Below are 20,147 nucleotides of genomic sequence, written 5' to 3' on the forward strand. Positions count from 1 at the left end.
TTCTGTGAAGTATTTTCTTTCCCACTTTGACTGCTATGGGGAGGTGTACTTGAGAGGTTAGGTTCACTCACTTGGTTATCGTCTTTATCGTTTACAGTAATAACACATACCTTTGGCTTTCCAACATTTCTCCTTTTCTTAAAAGCCTTCAGAGGATTTCTAATAACTTTACTTTTACTCATTATTATACTTCAACAAAACAGAGACTCAAGAAACAGAATTAATTACGAATATTTTCGAGATAACGACAGATTAAATAAACATGAAACAATCGACAATCACACCAGCGATATATATTGAACCATCACAAGTTAGCCACAACACATACTTTATCTCACATCACTAAAATGTACCTGATGAACACGGACGTTAATAATAACACCATTTGGTAGCAGTCTAACAGCGCCACAGTGGGTCACACCCATGTAGAACACATTTCAAAAAAAATTTAAAAATAGTTGTAGTCTTCGGAATTGAATAAATTATATATCTATTAAAAGGTAATAGTCTGCAGATTCAGGAAACGCAAAAAAGTAAAAATTAAACTTTTCATGATTTTGAGCCTTTCCGGAGCCCCTTAACAGTGCACGAGGATCTACATCTATATCTACATCCATACTCCGCAAGCCACCTGACGGTGTGTGTCGGAGGCTAACTTGAGTACCTCTATCGGTTCTCCCTTCTATTCCACTCTCACATTGTTCGTGGAAAGGATTGTAGGTATGCCTCTGTGTGGGCTCTAATCTCTCTGATTTTATCCTCATGGTCTCTTCGCGGGATATATGTAGGAGGGAGCAATATACTGCTTGACTCCTCGGTGAAAGTATGTTCTCGAAACCAACAAAAGCCCGTATAGAGCTACTGAGTTCTCTCCTGCAGAGTCTTCCACTGGAGTGTATCTATCATCTCTGTAACGCTTTCGCGATTACTAAATGATCCTGTAACGAAGCGCGCTGCTCTCCGTTGGATCTTCTCTATCTCTTTTATCAACCCTATCTGGTACGGATCCCACACTGATGAGCAGTATTCAAGCAGCAGGCGAACAAGCGTACTGTAACCTACTTCCTTTGTTTTCGGATTGCATTTCCTTAGGATTGTTCCAATGAATCTCAGTCTGGCATCTGCTTCACTGACGATCAACTTTATATGATCATTCCATTTTAAATCACTCCTAATGCCTACTCCCAGATAATTTATGGAATTAACTGCTTCCAGTTGCTGACCTGCTATAGTGTAGCTAAATGATAAGGGATCTTTCTTTCTATGTATTCGCAGCACATTACACTTGTCTACATTGAGATTCAATTGCCATTCCTTGCACCATGCGTCAATTCGCTGCAGATCCTCCTGCATTTCAGTACAATTTTCCATTGTTACAACCTCTCGATGTACCACAGCATCATCCGCAAAAAGCCTCAGTGAACTTCCGATGTCATCCACAAGGTCATTTATGTATATTGTGAATAGCAACGGTCCTACGACACTCCCCTGAGGCACACCTAAAATCATCCTACTTCGGAAGACTTCTCCCCATTGAGAATGACATGCTGCGTTCGGTTATCTAGGAGCTCTTCAATCCAATCACACAAGTGGTCTGATAGTCCATATGTTCTTACTTTGTTCATTAAACGACTGTGGGGAACTGTATCGAACACCTTTCGGAAGTCAAGAAACACGTCATCTACCTGGGAACCCGTGTCTATGGCCCTCTGAATCTCGTGGACGAATAGCGCGAGCTGGGTTTCACACGATTGTCTTTTTCGAATCCCATGCTGATTCCTACAGAGTAGATTTCTAGTCTCCAGAAAAGTCATTATACTCGAACATAATACGTGTTCCAAAATTCTACAACTGATAGACGTTAGAGATATAGGTCTATAGTTCTGCACATCTGTTCGACGTCCCTTCTTGAAAACGGGGATGACCTGTGCCCTTTTTCAATCCTTTGGAACGCTACGCTCTTCTACAGACCTACGGTACACCGCTGCAAGAAGGATCGTTTGGACACCGATTTTCGGAGACACTTGCTACGGCAAATGTCGAACCATTCGACACAAATATTTCTTATCCCTTCAAAATTTCCAAAATATACAAAAAGAATAACAATAGATTACATCCAAAAGTTTGGATAGCTCAATACGATGAAGTGCTAGTGGAATCATGGCCACTGAAATACGAGCTGGAATTTATCTGCGGACTTTTAGAGGGTTCGATGGCGGCACATATGATCAGAGATGCTGAGAGCTGTCACTCATGCAAAGAGTTCAAGGACATGTTCCTTAACACATATTGGTTGCAGAATACGCAAGAAAGAATCAAGCAAGAATTGTACTGGACAAAGATCTAGACACGTCAGGATGCTGTAGTCTGGTGAAGTTCTTTGAGTCGCTAGTCAAGAACAATCTGTTTTTGGACCAGCCGTACAGTCCCAGGGAAATTATGAGGCACTGTTACGTCAAATTACCTGTGTACCACCAACAACTCCTCATCCGAAGGTGCAGTGCTTCCACTGACTTCTTCCACAGCGCGTTAGGCGAATTAGACTATGTTAACGAGAGACAAAACACAAGAGGCAGGAACAGAAACTATAACCGCGGTTGGCAAGGTTCTTCAGAAGAGAACGACAACAGACGAAATGGGGGAAAATGTCGAGCACATTGAAATAGCAGTTCAAACTAAGGTTGTCACCTTAAGAAAGCACCATACAGACAGCACAGAAAGACATATACATTGTACAGTAACAAATTAACCAAAAGTATAGCAGATAACGGGAAACACAGAAAAGAAAGTTCAATCAAAAAAAAGGCTTATCCCTGAAATACAATTCCTCAGATAAATCATTGCTACACAAAATTCAGGCCTCTTAGCGGCCTCAACATGTTTCACCAAAATACAGTTCAAACATACAGCGCACTGCTCCATGATTTACAGGCCCGTAAGAGGCCACACAGTGGTTCATCAACTAGAACCTTGGCAATTTCAATGGGTATCAGGACAAAATGGTGCTCTACAAGCCTATCTTAAAGGAAGCATGCTTAAAGGAAACCCCTCTTTCAATAGCAATTTGTCTCTCCTAGCTAGCGTGAATGACCTTGGCTGATTCATTAGTATATCATCAACACAGACTTCCAAGACGATAACAGCCACACAAATCTGTGAATATCCTAAGGAAACGACATCTCTATGTAACATGGAAAACAATAAAAACTTTTCAAACATATTTAAACACATCAACATTTAAGACTGAGAAATTCCAAGAATCAGGCACGTACAACTCAATGCAGTGCAGTGTATGCTCGAGTGATAAGCAGGGATTTAAGTCCAAGATATAAATAATATATCACATATTGGAAGTATGACATTAATTACTCCACATCTGCAGAATAGAGAACTTTCCGCGTCTCAAACATCTATGATGTATATATGCAGAACAACGACGAATGAACATTTGCATCAAGGCCAGGATCAAATACAGCAGTTCACCTGCTCACTAGCCACATTCTCTAACCACTGTGCCACATTATCACAGTGCCCCCCTCCTCAGTAGGAATGTAGACTGAGAAGGGTGGTGCGCTACGGTATTCTGTGAAGTTGTGCAGAACCACTCGGCGTAGTGATTAGTGCATCTGCCTAGTGAGCAGGAAACCTGGGATCGAATACTGGTCTTGAGACAAATTACATTCTTCGCTTCAGTTTGCATATATACAAAATAAACATCACAATTATTATATCATTCAAAAGCAGTAGTGGAGAGTGAACAACAGATAAAACACCAGACAAACAAAAGTAACAACGAGCTACTGAAACTGCCCTCTCACTTTCTCTACCTCCCTCACCCCTCTCTGTCTCTGTCCCTCTCTCTCTGTCACACCCACGAAAATACACTCCTGGAAATTGAAATAAGAACACCGTGAATTCATTGTCCCAGGAAGGGGAAACTTTATTGACACATTCTTGGGGTCAGATACATCACATGATCACACTGACAGAACCACAGGCACATAGACACAGGCAACAGAGCATGCACAATGTCGGCACTAGTACAGTGTATATCCACCTTTCGCAGCAATGCAGGCTGCTATTCTCCCATGGAGACGATCGTAGAGATGCTGGATGTAGTCCTGTGGAACGGCTTGCCATGCCATTTCCACCTGGCGCCTCAGTTGGACCAGCGTTCGTGCTGGACGTGCAGACCGCGTGAGACGACGCTTCATCCAGTCCCAAACATGCTCAATGGGGGACAGATCCGGAGATCTTGCTGGCCAGGGTAGTTGACTTACACCTTCTAGAGCACGTTGGGTGGCACGGGATACATGCGGACGTGCATTGTCCTGTTGGAACAGCAAATTCCCTTGCCGGTCTAGGAATGGTAGAACGATGGGTTCGATGACGGTTTGGATGTACCGTGCACTATTCAGTGTCCCCTCGACGATCACCAGTGGTGTACGGCCAGTGTAGGAGATCGCTCCCCACACCATGATGCCGGGTGTTGGCCCTGTGTGCCTCGGTCGTATGCAGTCCTGATTGTGGCGCTCACCTGCACGGCGCCAAACACGCATACGACCATCATTGGCACCAAGGCAGAAGCGACTCTCATCGCTGAAGACGACACGTCTCCATTCGTCCCTCCATTCACGCCTGTCGCGACACCACTGGAGGCGGGCTGCACGATGGAGACGGTTGTGAATGGTCCTCGCCGATACCCCAGGAGCAACAGTGTCCCTAATTTGCTGGGAAGAGGCGGTGCGGTCCCCTACGGCACTGCGTAGGATCCTACGGTCTTGGCGTGCATCCGTGAGTCGCTGCGGTCCGGTCCCAGGTCGACGGGCACGTGCACCTTCCGCCGACCACTGGCGACAACATCGATGTACTGTGGAGACCTCACGCCCCACGTGTTGAGCAATTCGGCGGTACGTCCACCCGGCCTCCCGCATGCCCACTATACGCCCTCGCTCAAAGTCCGTCAACTGCACTTACGGTTGACGTCCACGCTGTCGCGGCATGCTACCAGTGTTAAAGACTGCGATGGAGCTCCGTATGCCACGGCAAACTGGCCGACACTGACGGCGGCGGTGCACAAATGCTGCGCAGCTAGCGCCATTCGACGGCCAACACCGCGGTTCCTGGTGTGTCCGCTGTGCCGTGCGTGTGATCATTGCTTGTACAGCCCTCTCGCAGTGTCCGGAGCAAGTATGGTGGGTCTGACACACCGGTGTCAATGTGTTCTTTTTTCCATTTCCAGGAGTGTATATAACTTTTGTCCACAGATTCACAAAATGCATTCCACAGCTGGTAAAACTACATAACACAAAATATTTTAACAATATATTAAAGTTAAACTTTCAAAACGCTGTAGGAATGACACCACTGGTCAGAATGGCGTCAAATTGCAACGGAATACTGTCGGAGAAGAGGAAAACGTAGGGCAGAAGGAAAAAAATAGTATGAAAATTGATCAAGGATGGCACTGTATGTGTCAGAATACGTAAATGTAAACACCTGCAATACGCAGGACCCATTGAAGTTGGTGTAAACACTCCGGGTACATGGCTTTTCCTCTTTTCGCATCTGCGACGTCCGTCATGACTGTTTCAATGCACGATCGCTCTTTGCTTGTAATGGTGACTGTGCTCACGTCGCTCCGCAGAAGTACCGGACACTTAAGGGTTTGAAAAATGGCATTGGTCCGATGACTGCCATGGGTTTGGAGAAAATGATTCGGAAATTCGAAAAGGCAGTTTGTTTTGGTGTGCACCCTGGTAGAGGAAGGAAACGAATTGATTTGACGTCACTGGAAGCAGTGGCCACAGCACTGCAGCAGGGGACGAGTGGTGGTGTGCAAACGTGCAGTTCACGGAGAATTGACAGATCATTGGACATACCAGCAAGCACGGTGCGTAAAATCCTAAAAACATCCTTCTTTGCTATTCATTCAAAATTACCATGTGTACGAGTTGCTTCCTGTTGACCTGCCAGCGAGAGAGACTTTTGCTTTAGAATTTCTTGCTCGCATGGAAGTGGACGACGATTAGCCGCGGAAGATTTTGTGGACAGACGAAGACTACCTCCATCTGGCAGGACATGTCAATACACAGAATTGTCGAACATGGACAATGAAAGATCCACAAGCAAATCAATCAGTACCGCTTCATCCTGAAAAGTTCACTGTGTGGAGCGGGTTTACAGCATCATTTATCATAGGGCCATCTTTTTTCGAAGAGACAGATGCTTCCGGTCCTGTTACCTGTACCGTCACTGGTAATCGCTATGAGTGTCTTTTGCGCAACCACGTCATTCCAGCTCTCCAACAGCGTGGATGTATGGATGGGACCATTTTTATCCAAGATAGCGCACCTCCGCACATTGTAAATCGAGTTAAGCAGCTGCTGAAGCGCCATCTCGGAAATGCCGCCATTTCCCTACAGCCTGGCCGTCGCGATCACCTGATCTTAATCCTTGTGACTTCTGGCTGTGGGGCTGCCTGAAAGATATTGTGTTCAGTGATCCGATAGCAAACTAAGTTGCATTGTCAGCACGAATTGCGCAACACAGCCTGAACGTGACCCCGGAAACACTTCCATCAATTGTGGAACACGCTGTTTCTCGATTTCAAATTGTTGCGAAAACGGTGTACAGCATATTGAACATACAGAGTGATTATAATTATGCACATAAATTAAGGATAATGCTGATATGCTGATACATTGTGAAACAATTGTCTGGTGGGCGGTTTGCGGGTTTAAGCCACCGTGGGGTACGTCCATGCGGTGCATTTGACCTGCGGTCGTCGCACGGTGGCGCTGGCAGCAGTCCACATACGCAGAGGTATGTTGGAGCATGTCAGAATACGGTGCAGCGAGAAAGTGTGCAGGCGTTTTCAGACGTGCTAACGGTGACTGTGTGTTGGAAACGGCTCAAAGAACACATATTGATGACGTTATGAGGGGTAGAATACTAGGGCGACTGGAGGCTGGTCAAACACAGCAGGTCGTAGCGCGGGCCCTCCGTGTGCCACAAACTGTGATCTCAAGATCATGGCAATGATTCCATCAGACAGGAATTGTGTCCAGGCGCTACAGTACGGGACGTCCACAGTGTACAACACCACAAGAAGACCGATATCTCTCCATCAGTGCCCGCAGACGGCCACGGAGTGCTACAGGTAGCCTTGGATCAAATGGCTCTGAGCACTATGGGACTCAACTGCTGAGGTCATTAGTCCCCTAGAACTTAGAACTAGTTAAACCTAACTAACCTAAGGACATCACAAACATCCATGCCCGAGGCAGGATTCGAACCTGCGACCATAGCGGTCTCGCGGTTCCAGACTGCAGCGCCTTTAACCGCACGGCTACTTCGGCCGGCCAGGTAGCCTTGCTCGGGACCTTACCGCAGCCACTGGAACAGTTGTATCCAGATACACAGTCTACAGACGATTGAACAGATACGGTTTATTCGCCAGGAGGCCTGCAAGGTGCATTCTACTGACCCCTGGTCACAGGAGAGCTCGTCAAGCCTGGTGTCAAGAAGACAGTACATGGTCATTGGAACATTGGTCCCAAGTTATGTTCACAGTCGAGTCTAGGTATAGTCTGAACAGTGATTCTCGCCGGGTTTTCATCTTGCGCGAACCAGGAACCAGATACCAACCCCTTAATGTCCTTGAAAGGGATCTGTATGGAGGTCGTGGTTTGATGGTGTGGGGTGGGATTATGATTGGTGCACGTACACCCCTGCATGTCTTTGACAGAGGAACTGGTGTATCAGGACGTCATTTTGCACCAGTATGTTCGCCTTAGGGGGGTGCAGTGGGTCCTACCTTCCTCCTGGTGGATGATAACGCACGGCCCCACCGAGCCCCCATCGTGGAGGAGTACTTTGAAACAGAAGATATCAGACGAATGGAGTGTCCTACCTGTTTTCCAGACCTAAACCCCAACGACCACGTCTGGGATGCTCTCGGTCGACGTATCGCTGCACGTCTTCAAACCCTTAGGACACTTCAGGAGCTCCGACAGGCACTGGTGCAAGAATGGGAGCTATACCCTAGCAGCTGCTCGACCACCTGATCCAGAGTATGCCAATCCGTTGTGCGGCGTGTGTACGTGTGCATGCTGATCATATCACATATTGACGTCAGGGTACATACGTAAGAAACAGTGGCCTTTTGTAGCACATGCGTTTCGGGACGGTTTTCTCAACTTATCACCAATACCGTGGACATGCAGATCTGTGTCATGTGTCTTCCCTATGTGCCAGTTTTGTGCAGTGCCACGTTGTGTGGCACCATTCTGCAGTTATCCTTAATTTATGAGCATATATATATATATATATATATATATATATATATATATATATATATATATATGTGTGTGTGTGTGTGTAGTTTATGCCCCGTGGTGAAAACTGTTTTTAGTACTACGAGGAAAACAGCATCGTCACCAGCACTACATCAATAGAACATGTAGAGAAATATTAACAAATACACTCCTGAAAATGGAAAAAAGATCACATTGACACCGGTGTGTCAGACCCACCATACTTGCTCCGGACACTGCGAGAGGGCTGTACAAGCAATGATCACACGCACGGCACAGCGGACACACCAGGTTGGTTGGTTGGTTTGGTTGTTTGGGGAAGGAGACCAGACAGCGTGGTAATCGGTCTCATCGAATTAGGGAAGGATGGGGAAGGAAGTCGGCCGTGCCCTTTCAGAGGAACCATCCCGGCATTTGCACGGAGTGATTTAGGGAAATCACGGAAAACCTAAATCAGGATGGCCGGACGCGGGATTGAACCGTCGTCCTCCCGAATGCGAGTCCAGTGTCTAACCACTGCGCCACCTCGCTCGGTGGACACACCAGGAACCGCGGTGTTGGCCGTGGAATGGCGCTAGCTGCGCAGCATTTGTGCACCGCCGCCGTCAGTGTCAGCCAGTTTGCCGTGGTATACGGAGCTCCATCGCAGTCTTTAACACTGGTAGCATGCCGCGACAGCGTGGACGTGAACCGTATGTGCAGTTGACGGACTTTGAGCGAGGGCGTATAGTGGGCATGCGGGAGGCCGGGTGGACGTACCGCCGAATTGCTCAACACGTGGGGCGTGAGGTCTCCACAGTACATCGATGTTGTCGCCAGTGGTCGGCGGAAGGTGCACGTGCCCGTCGACCTGGGACCGGACCGCAGCGACGCACGGATGCACGCCAAGGCCGTAGGATCCTACGCAGTGCCGTAGGGGACCGCACCGCCACTTCCCAGCAAATTAGGGACACTGTTGCTCCTGGGGTATCGGCGAGGACCATTCGCAACCGTCTCCATGAAGCTGGGCTACGGTCCCGCACACCGTTAGGCCGTCTTCCGCTCACGCCCCAACATCGTGCAGCCCGCCTCCAGTGGTGTCGCGACAGGCGTGAATGGAGGGACGAATGGAGACGTGTCGTCTTCAGCGATGAGAGTCGCTTCTGCCTTGGTGCCAATGATGGTCGTATGCGTGTTTGGCGCCGTGCAGGTGAGCGCCACAATCAGGACTGCATACGACCGAGGCACACAGGGCCAACACCCGGCATCATGGTGTGGGGAGCGATCTCCTACACTGGCCGTACACCACTGGTGATCGTCGAGGGGACACTGAATAGTGCACGGTACATCCAAACCGTCATCGAACCCATCGTTCTACCATTCCTAGACCGGCAAGGGAACTTGCTGTTCCAACAGGACAATGCACGTCCGCATGTATCCCGTGCCACCCAACGTGCTCTAGAAGGTGTAAGTCAACTACCCTGGCCAGCAAGATCTCCGGATCTGTCCCCCATTGAGCATGTTTGGGACTGGATGAAGCGTCGTCTCACGCGGTCTGCACGTCCAGCACGAACGCTGGTCCAACTGAGGCGCCAGGTGGAAATGGCATGGCAAGCCGTTCCACAGGACTACACCCAGCATCTCTACGATCGTCTCCATGGGAGAATAGCAGCCTGCATTGCTGCGAAAGGTGGATATACACTGTACTAGTGCCGACATTGTGCATGCTCTGTTGCCTGTGTCTATGTGCCTGTGGTTCTGTCAGTGTGATCATGTGATGTATCTGACCCCAGGAATGTGTCAATAAAGTTTCCCCTTCCTGGGACAATGAATTCACGGTGTTCTTATTTCAATTTCCAGGAGTGTACAATGCAAAGTAATAAAACACTTACTGAGCAAAAGATGCCTACGTCAGAAACGTTTGTAGTTTACGCAGTCAGAGAATACGTAAATTGAAAGTGCTTCATGATGATAATGAGTAGGCCACTGATGATGCCTTAATAAATAGAGGCGAAACGTGCACACATATTGCCTTTATTTAGTTGCATACAGACGGTCCTAAACTAAACATTATTAATGTGTTGGTGTGCTTGTCCCCCTCACCTCACCCCCAACATATCAGAATACTCGTGTTTGTTAGTACACCACCTCCGAGATTCGGTGAGGCGCGCCGACAGAGTAAGTAATAAAACATGTATTGACCAAAACGTCCTTAGCTCAGAACTGTTTGTGGTTTATGCTTGCGTGTACCATAAGAGAATATGTAAATTGAAAGTGTTACATACAAATGACAATGCGCATGTATTGGGTTGGTGCTTAAATTTGTAACGTTTTTCCATACGTTCAGATACACGTAACAGAGACTTTAGTCATCATTCACTATTTACAACAGTCTGCCACCGCTGGGGTAGCTTTTCGATTCTGCGACTGTAGAAATCACGTGGTTTTGAGGCGAAGAACTCGTCGAGTAGTGCTCGGAACGCATTTTCATCCAGAAAGAAAGTTCCTTGAAGATTCTTCGATAGAGATCGAAAAAGATGAAAATCTGAAGACGCTAGATCAGACGAATAAGGTGGGCGCAGAATAATTTTCCAACCCAAACTCCTGTGTAGTGTTTGTCGTCAAGTGTATTAGTATGCAGCCGGGTGTTATCGTGATGTAGCACACTTCACGCAGTCTTCCTGCTCGTTGTTCTTGGATTTCGTCCGCAAGACGTCTCACTTGTTGACAGTACATGTCAGCAGCGATGGTTACACCTCGGAGAAACGATTCATGGTACAACACACCGTTGTTGTCCTACTAGATGCACAACGTTATCTTTTGTGGATGCGCGCAGGTCCTATTACGGGGAGTTGCTCCATTGTTTGGGCTCAACCGTTCTTTTCTTTTCCTTACGTTAGAATAAAGACAGCATTTCTTGTCACCGGTAATGATATACAATATGAATGGTCGGTATTGTTCAGTGGATGACGACCAAGCAGAGATTCACTGTATGTATGACCACCTCATGATCTTGGCTTAGAGCATAAGGTATCTATTCACCCGATTTTTGAACCTTCCCCATTGAAGGCAACTATCGCACGATGGTAGAATGATCACAGTCCATCATATTTGTCAGTTCTCGAGTACAGTGACGAGGATCATTGTGTATTAATGCGTTTAAACTATCTTCATCAAACCCCGAAGGTCTCTCTGAACGTGGAGAGTCACTGATATCAGAACGATCCGCCTGCATACCAGAAAACCATTTTCTCGCCGTGCTCTGTCCAGTGGCAATACACCATATATGGCCCAAATGTTTCTGACTGCCTCCACTGCTGTCACCCCTCTATTGAACTCAAACACAAGAATATGTCCAAATTGCTCCGATTTCTCCACTTGGCACTCCATCTTCTAGCGTCCACAGCTTTGCAATATGTAAACTCAAATAGTAACAGTCAAATGGGACTTAACTGCAGTGGTCATCAGTCCCCTAGAACTTAGAAAAATGGTTCAAATGGCTCTGAGCACTATGGGACTTAACATCTATGGTCATCAGTCCCCTAGAACTTAGAACTACTTAAACCTAACTAACCTAAGGACATCACACACATCCATGCCCGAGGCAGGATTCGAACCTGCGACCGTAGCGGTCGCTCGGTTCCAGATTGTAGCGCCTAGAACCGCTCGGCCACCACGGCCGGCTAGTAACAGTCAACTACAAACAAAAAATGATATTATACAAATAAACTCATAGCGACCGAAATACCAACATGCAAAACAAAGCCGCTACGAATTTACGCACTAACCTAATATTTCATGCTACTGCTGATGCCTTAATAAATAGAGGCGAAACGAGTCGCGCAAAACAAACGTTTTGCCTTTATTCAGTTGAATACAGATGGTGGCAACACAAAAATTATTAATGTAATGGTGTGTGTGTCACCCCTCCCTAGCCGACACTTCCGGGCTTTGGTGAGGTGCTGTTGGCCCCCCCCCCCCCGGATCGAATCTGCTCAGCGGATTAACGACAAGGGTCGGTATGCCTGCATGTGTTTTTAGGTGGTTTCCCACATCCGATTAGGTGAATACTGGGCTGGTATCTACGTTCCACTTCAGTTACACGATTCACAAACAGTTCGATAAAACGTTCTCACACTACACGCAAACAGATGGGGAGCACAAATTCCGTTCCGGAAGGGGTAGGGGAGGGGGAAGAAGCGAGGGTGGCCACAGGAAGGGCATTCATCCATCCTGTGCCTGCCGAATCCAGAACAGAATAACGTATCAACTCTGTGAAGGTAAGACCAAGTAAAAAGAAGAAAGAAGATGCCCTCCACTTCTTTTTTTCCACTGTCCAAAATCCATTGGTAGATACCCAATTTAGAATGTTTAGTGAGGTCGGTCGAATGAGATGTGAGGCAGGATGTCTCTGACATTTATGGGATATGCACAGTATCGACCGATCACTCAGACACTCGTGACAGAGTTAGTCGCGTGCAGTTTGCGGTAAGGAACTTAGACCTCTGCGTCCATATCAGAAATCAAAGATTCTCGTGCAACGACTAGCACGACAATTTCGCATATTACCAAACATACTGCACGCTCGGTCGGAAGAACCATAACTAATTCAAAACCTCGACAAGTAGGAAAGCAAAATAATGGAATACGAACGATGATAGCAATTTCAGACGTAACAGTACTAAACCCGGTAACTAACTTTCAGACATTCGCCGTGTAAGGGATTTGTTTGCTGTATTCTGTTCCTACACGTACTTTGTACATGCATGCATGCATTTATTTTATTACAGGCAAATTTCCTTTAGATTTCAGTAAGTATCTAAATCAAAAAGAGTGAAGTTATTTATTTAAAAAATATTCATACACCAGTTCCACTGAGTGGTAAGCAAAATGTGACTTAAAAACATTACAGCAGGGACACAATTCGAAATCGTAATAGCGATGGATAAATTTCTGCTGGAGGTTCTATTTACGTTTTATTGTCTCTAAACGCTGTTTGAGGTATGTAGTTAGCTACAAGTCTCATAGACCACATTCACAATAAATGTTGTGATGCGGATCATGTCAACTGAACAAAATTTGCACACATCCCTAAAAAAAAAAAAAAAAAAAAAAAAAAAAAAAAAAAAAAAAAAAAAAAAAAAATTATGCTGCCAAATGCCAACCTTTGACATGTTTATACTTCTGCTTATTTATGTTCAAGATATCCTCGATGTCACTGGAGAAGTTTTTAAAAAATTAACTTTAATCCACAGTTGAAAACACTGTAGCGATCAGTCAGACCTTTTATTTCCATGGGTCAAATACGTTTATTGTTGTGCATTTCAGAGAGCAAGATGTCTAAATATCATCAAACACATAAATCGCCCACTTTAATCTTCTCAGAACCAGATCGTTATTAGAAACGAGTCTCACGATTTTTGGAACCCATTCTCTAAAATACCTTTCTCCCTTAAGCTGTTGGTAGGAGGTCGCGAGGAGGAACTGAGAGAGGCTGCGGACAGGAGCACTGATGGACGAAGGTAGGTAGAAGTGTTCAAGATCCCGTCTGAGGCACCTCATTAATCTGGCAAAAATACACAAGAGTACGAATGAATGCGAACATGCATTTAAACAAAGTACAAAGATTTACTGGCAATAGATGACAACTATGCTGAACATATTTAAAGTTGTAATTGTGTTTCTGACAATATTTCATCCTAACTTTGCAAACAGAAGCTGTTGAAACAAAGAAATTACAAGTACGAGGGGCGTTCAGCAAGTAAAGCAAAACATTTTTTTCCTCCCAATTTCGGCTGAAAAATGCTGCATTTGTTGTGGAACATCGTGGAAAAAAATATTCAAATGTGTGTGAAATCTTATGGGACTTAACTGCTAAGGTCATCGGTCCCTAAGCTTACACACTACTTAACCTAAATTATCCTAAGGACAAACACACACACACACACACACACACACACACATATGCCCGAGGGAGGACTCGAACCTCCGCTGGGACCAACCACACAGTTCATGAGAACATCGTGGAATATTCTCGCTTCATCCCCTATAGTTTAATGAAGTTCCGATAGATAGAGCTATATGTGGCCTTCAGAATGACGTCTGTAAGTGAGATGCATTCCGGGCTATCACTGAGTTTCTTTTGGCGGAAAACCAGATCACTGCAGATATTCATAGGCGCTTGTAGAATGTTTACGGAGACCTGGTGTTTCGTTGAACGAGGCGTCTGTCATTATCGCATCAAGGTAGCGCAAATCTGTCGATTTCCCGCGTGCCAGCAGACCGCACAGCTGTGAGTCCTGCAATGTTGGAACGTGCGGACCCTCTCACTCGAGGTGATCGACGGGTAGAAGTGAAACACATCGCTGCTCAACTGGACGTCTCTGTTGGTAGTGCTGATACACTCGTCCACCAGTTTGTGATACTCAAAGGTGTGTTCCTGCCGGGTTCCTCGCCTCCTAACAGTAGACCGTGAACAGCAAAGAAGGACAGTCTGTGTGGAATTGCTTGCGCGTTACGAGGCTGATCGTGACAATTTTTTCTCGAACATCATCACAGGCGATGAAACGTGGGCTCATCACTTCGAACCGGAAACAAAACGAAGAAGATATGCAAAGCCGCGCTCTCAGCCGATAAAATCGTAGCGATAGTCTTGTGGGTCTCTGAAGGGGTTATTCTGTTTGACGTCTTCCCTTACGGGACAACGATCAACTCTGAAGTGTATTGTGCTACCCTCAAAAAACTGAAGAAACGACTTCAGCTTATTCATAGCTGTAAAAATGCAAACGAACTTCTCTTACTCTATAACAACGCAAAGCCTCATACAAGTCTGGCCACTCGAGAGAAGCCCACAAAACTTTATTACATTCTACATCTACATCTACGTGATTACTCTGCTATTCACAATAAAGTGCCTGGCAGAGGGTTCAATGAACCACCTTCAAGCTGTCTCTCTACCATTCCACTCTCGAACGGCACCCGGGAAAAACGAGCACTTAAATTTTTCCGTGCGAGCCCTGATTTCTCTTATTTTATCGTAATGATCATTTCTCCCTATGTAGGTCGGTGGCAACAGAACGTTTTCGCAATCGGAGTGGAAAACTGGTGATTAAAATTTCATGAGAAGATCCAGTCGCAACGAAAAACGCCTTTGTTTTAATTATTGCCACTCTAATTCACGTATCATGTCTGTGACACTATCTCCCCTATTTCGCGATAATACAAAACGAGCTGCCCTTCTTCGTACCGTTTCGATGTCATCCGTCAGTCCCACCTAATGCGGATCCCACACCGCACAGCAGTACTCCTGAATAGGGCGGACAAACGTGGTGTAAGCAGTCTCTTTGGTAGACCTGTTGCACCTTCTAAGTGCTCTGCCAATGAATCGCAGTCTTTCGTTTTCTCTACCCACTATATTATCTATGTGATCGTTCCAATTCAGGTTATTTGTAATTATAATCCCTAAGTATTTAGCTGAATTTACAGCCATCAGATTTGTGTGACTTATTGCGTAATCGAAATTTAGCAGATTTCTTTTAGTACTCATGTGAGTAACTTCACACTTTTCTTTATTCAGGGTCAATTGCCACTTTTCGTACCATACAGATATCTTATTTAAATCATTTTACAAGTCGTTTTGATCATCTCATGACTTTACGAGACGGTAAATGAGAGCGTCATCTAAGACGGCTACTCAGATTGTCTCCTATGTCGTTAATATACTCGTAGATCAGGAACAATAGAGGGCCCGTAACACTTCCCTGGGGAACACCGGATATTACTTCTGTTTTACTCGATGACTTCCCATCTATTACTACGAACTGTGACCTTTCTGACAGGAAAACACGAATCCAGTCGCACAACTGAGGCCATCTCCGTAAGCACGCAGTTTAGTTGGAAGACGCTTGTGAGAAACGGTGTCAAGAGCACTCTCAATTTCGACTTCCGTGTGTTTGGCGCAGTGAAGAACGCACTCCGCAGGAAGTAGTATGTGTATTATGGGGAGGTTATTGATGCAGGAAGACACTGTCTATGACGTCGAGCAGTTCAGTGGTACCGTCTGGGAATACAAGCACCCCCCCCTCTCCGTCACCCCCCTCTCCCTCCCCCCCCCCCCCTTAAGGTGGCGTCAGACCTTTGCACTGAACTGAGATTATGTTGAAAACTAAGGTTTTTTAGCCAAAAGAGTATAAGAGAGGGAAGTAAACTTTCGCCCATGGTATTGAATCTATACGTCGTAGAAGCAATAACGGAAATAAAAGAAAGGTTCAAGAGTGGGATTAAAGTTCAAGATGAAAGGATATCAATGTTAAGTTTCGCTGATGACATTGCTATCCTCAGTACGAGTGAAGAAGAATTACAGGACTTCTTGGATGGAATAAACAATCTAATAAGTAGAGAATATGTATTGAGTGTAAAGATATGAGAAGTAGCAGAAATGAGAACAGCGAGAAAATTAATATTATAATTGGTGATCACAAACTAGATGAAGTTAAGGAATTTCATTACCTAGACAGCATGACAACCGATGATAGACGGAGTAAGGAGGACATTAAAACAGTCGAGTACTGGAACAAAGGGCATTCCAGGCGAAGAGAAGTCAGCTAGTATCAAACACAGACCATAATTTGTGGAATAAATTTCTGGGCATGTGCGTTCCGAGCACAGCATTGTATGACAGCGAGATGTTGACTGTGAGAAAACTAGTACAGAAGAGAATCGAAGCATTTGAGATGTGGTGCTCCACAAGAATGCTGAAAATTAGTTGAAATGATGTACTGTTTCTCCTGAGTGGAGTTGGATTTAAAAAAACGTAAACTAAATATTACGATAAATTTTATAAATAATCGACAAGTACGCCAAAGAAGAAGAGATAGAACTACAATGGACATGCTATTCCATAGACTCTTGCCCTTGTATGCATGAACTATCTTTCCTTTGTTTTACCTGCTTGGATTCGAACCTAAGAAGACGTTCTTGTGTAAAGCTCATCTTGCTGTCCCAGCTGATAATGTAAGTTGTACTTAAAACCCGAAAAATATGATGGTTATTTTGTGTATGTGGTCAATCAATTGGTAGTCTGATACCTGGATTGTCTTAAGTAAATATGGGCGTTAACAAAGAATTTTCATTGTTACGCGCCATCTTAGAAAAATCTTTAACATTTTTCTTGTAGCTCATGTACAAGACGTGCCGTCGGTTAGGACAATTAACTTTATTTCAGATCCCACGAGACCGGAGGCAGCTACTAATAATTTAACAATTTTACTTACAGATTTTCTTTATATAACGAGATAACATCACAGGCAGAAAAGGTCTGCTCAAAGGATTCCAGTTCCATAATAGGATTTCACATGTAGATGCTACTCTTGCTGTCTTATATTGGGGAATCGAGACGAAACCACGATGTTAAGTTACGTATTGCAGTAGTGTACATCGAACAGACTTGGCAAATAGTCTCTGGTGCAATAAGCAAACGACTTCTCACGAGCCTGGAATAGTATCAGTAGTGTTGAGTAAATAAGAAAAGGACAATTAATTATCGACGATTACGTAACTACCCTGAGAACTGAGCTAGTTTACTGAGTGCTTATACACGTCGGGCTAAATTAAACAACATGTTACACTGTTAATAATATTCCTACATTAGTTATTTCTCTTTTATGCTGAGTCATTGCATTAATGTGTGTTTCTTTTTTAAATAAGTCACGGCTCATATTCATTCTATTACATTACACTGACAGCAAAGGAAAAGGAGTCACAAATAATTTTGATTTTATTACATTAAGGTAACGAATGAGGAGGTACTGCACAGAGTCGGCGAGGCAAGTAATCTATGGAAAACACAGACAACAAGAGGGGACAGGGTGACAGGACATCTGGTAATATATCAGGGAATAACGTCCATCATACCAGAGGGAGCTCTAGAGGTTAAAAAGTGTAGAGGAAAACAAAGATTGGGATACAGCCAGCAAATAATCCAGGACGTAGGTTGCAAGTGCTATTCTGAGGTGAAAAGGTTGGCCCGGGAGAGAAATAAATTCGTGGCGGGCCTCATCAAACCAGTCAGCACACTGATGACCCAAAAAAAAAAAGAGTGGGGAATAATATGGTTTATTGGAATCCTAGGTGAAACTAACTAATGATAAAGAGTAGTGTGAGGGAATGGATGGAGCAGAAGAGGAATAAATGAAGGGGGAATTAGCTGGGAAGAAGAAATACAAGAGAGGAGAAAACCTCTTGGATTTTTTAGGAAATTAGAGAGACGAACAAATAAGTGCTCTTCCAAAGTCTTAAGGTGAAGTTTACCTGGGAAGTTGACGTACACCATTATAGTAGAGTTGTTTGTCTGAAAATGTGACCAAATGGAATCTAGATTTACTTTCCGCATTCAGAGATAATGCTGATATTTTGTTCACAGAAAATGTTCCTTTGAGATATGTCAGAGCCTCGGATGCTCATTTTCACACAAGTAAACAATTACGCTAACACTTAAACTGATTAAATACTATTTTCAAAATTAAAATAACTATTCATTGCTGAAGTTGTTGAGATGGGATTAACTGAGCTCTGAGACACGTCATCGACATAGTTTGGTCTGCACATTGTTGTTGTAGTTGTCGTCTCTAAACTTTCCCTTTCATTTAGCAATAATTTGTAATATTAACACTGTCTTGAAAACAGCCTAGTTATTACTAGAAGAATTGTCTATCGCATTAGCCGTTGGAAAGATGATAGCAGCGAAAACATTCCCGACACTGACTTGCCTTCATAAAAGAGGGACATCTACTGCCTATAACACAGTAGGATATGTATCTTAGCGGCACTGATGTCTTGGAGCCGATAACAGTTAGGGGGTGTACTTCCTCTCCACGTTGGCACGGAGCTGCTCCGAGTGAAACATTTCGTTATACGGTGTCTCACTATGTCTTGAGACTACATCACGACTTCAACGGCTCCATAGGAACACAGATGGCACCACAGTGATTGCGAAGCGACTAAAAACTATAAAGGATTTTGTATCTGCACTGTAACCATTAGATCCGTAGGCATGTCTCGATTGTTACAGCCGGCCGCTGTGGCCGAGCGGCTCTAGGCGCTTCAGTCCGGAACCACGCGGCTGCTACGGTCGCAGGTTCGAATCCTGCCTCGGGCATGTGTGTGATGTCCTTAGGTTAGTTAGGTTTACGTAGTTCTAAGTCTAGGGGACTGACGACCTAAGATGTTAAGTCCCATAGTGCTTAGAACCATTTCACCCATTTCGATTGTTCTTGTCCTATGCTAAATACATAAGACGAATAAACATTAGAAATTAGTTTGATTCTTCCTTGTTAAGGGGCCACATTTGTACGGGAAGTATTGCCATTGTGATGTTCGTTAGTAAGAACAGGCACTTTTAGTACAGAATGAGATTTTCACTCTGCAGCTGAGTGTGCGCTGATATGAAACTTCCTGGCAGAGTAAAACTGTGTGCCGGAGCGAGACTCGAAGTCTGGACATTTTCTTTCGAGAGCAAGTACTCTACCATCTGAGCTACCCAAGCACGACTCACGATTCATCCTCACAGCTTTACTTCTGCCAGTGCCTCGTCTCCTACTGGGTAGCTCAGATGGTAGAGCATTTGCCCGCGCAAGCAAAAGGTCCCTAGTTCGAGTCTCGGTCCGGCACACAGTTTTAATCTGCCAGGAAGTTTCATATCAGCCCACACTCCGCTGCAGAGTGAAAATCTCATTCTGGAAACATTCCCCAGGCTGTGACTAAGCCATGTCTCCGCAATATCCTTTCTTTCAGGAGTGCTAGTTCTGCAAGGTTTGCACGAGAGCTTCTGTAAAGTTTGGATAGTAGGAGACG

This window comes from Schistocerca serialis, chromosome 9 (assembly GCF_023864345.2).
Source record: "Schistocerca serialis cubense isolate TAMUIC-IGC-003099 chromosome 9, iqSchSeri2.2, whole genome shotgun sequence".
NCBI lineage: Eukaryota > Metazoa > Arthropoda > Insecta > Orthoptera > Acrididae > Schistocerca > Schistocerca serialis.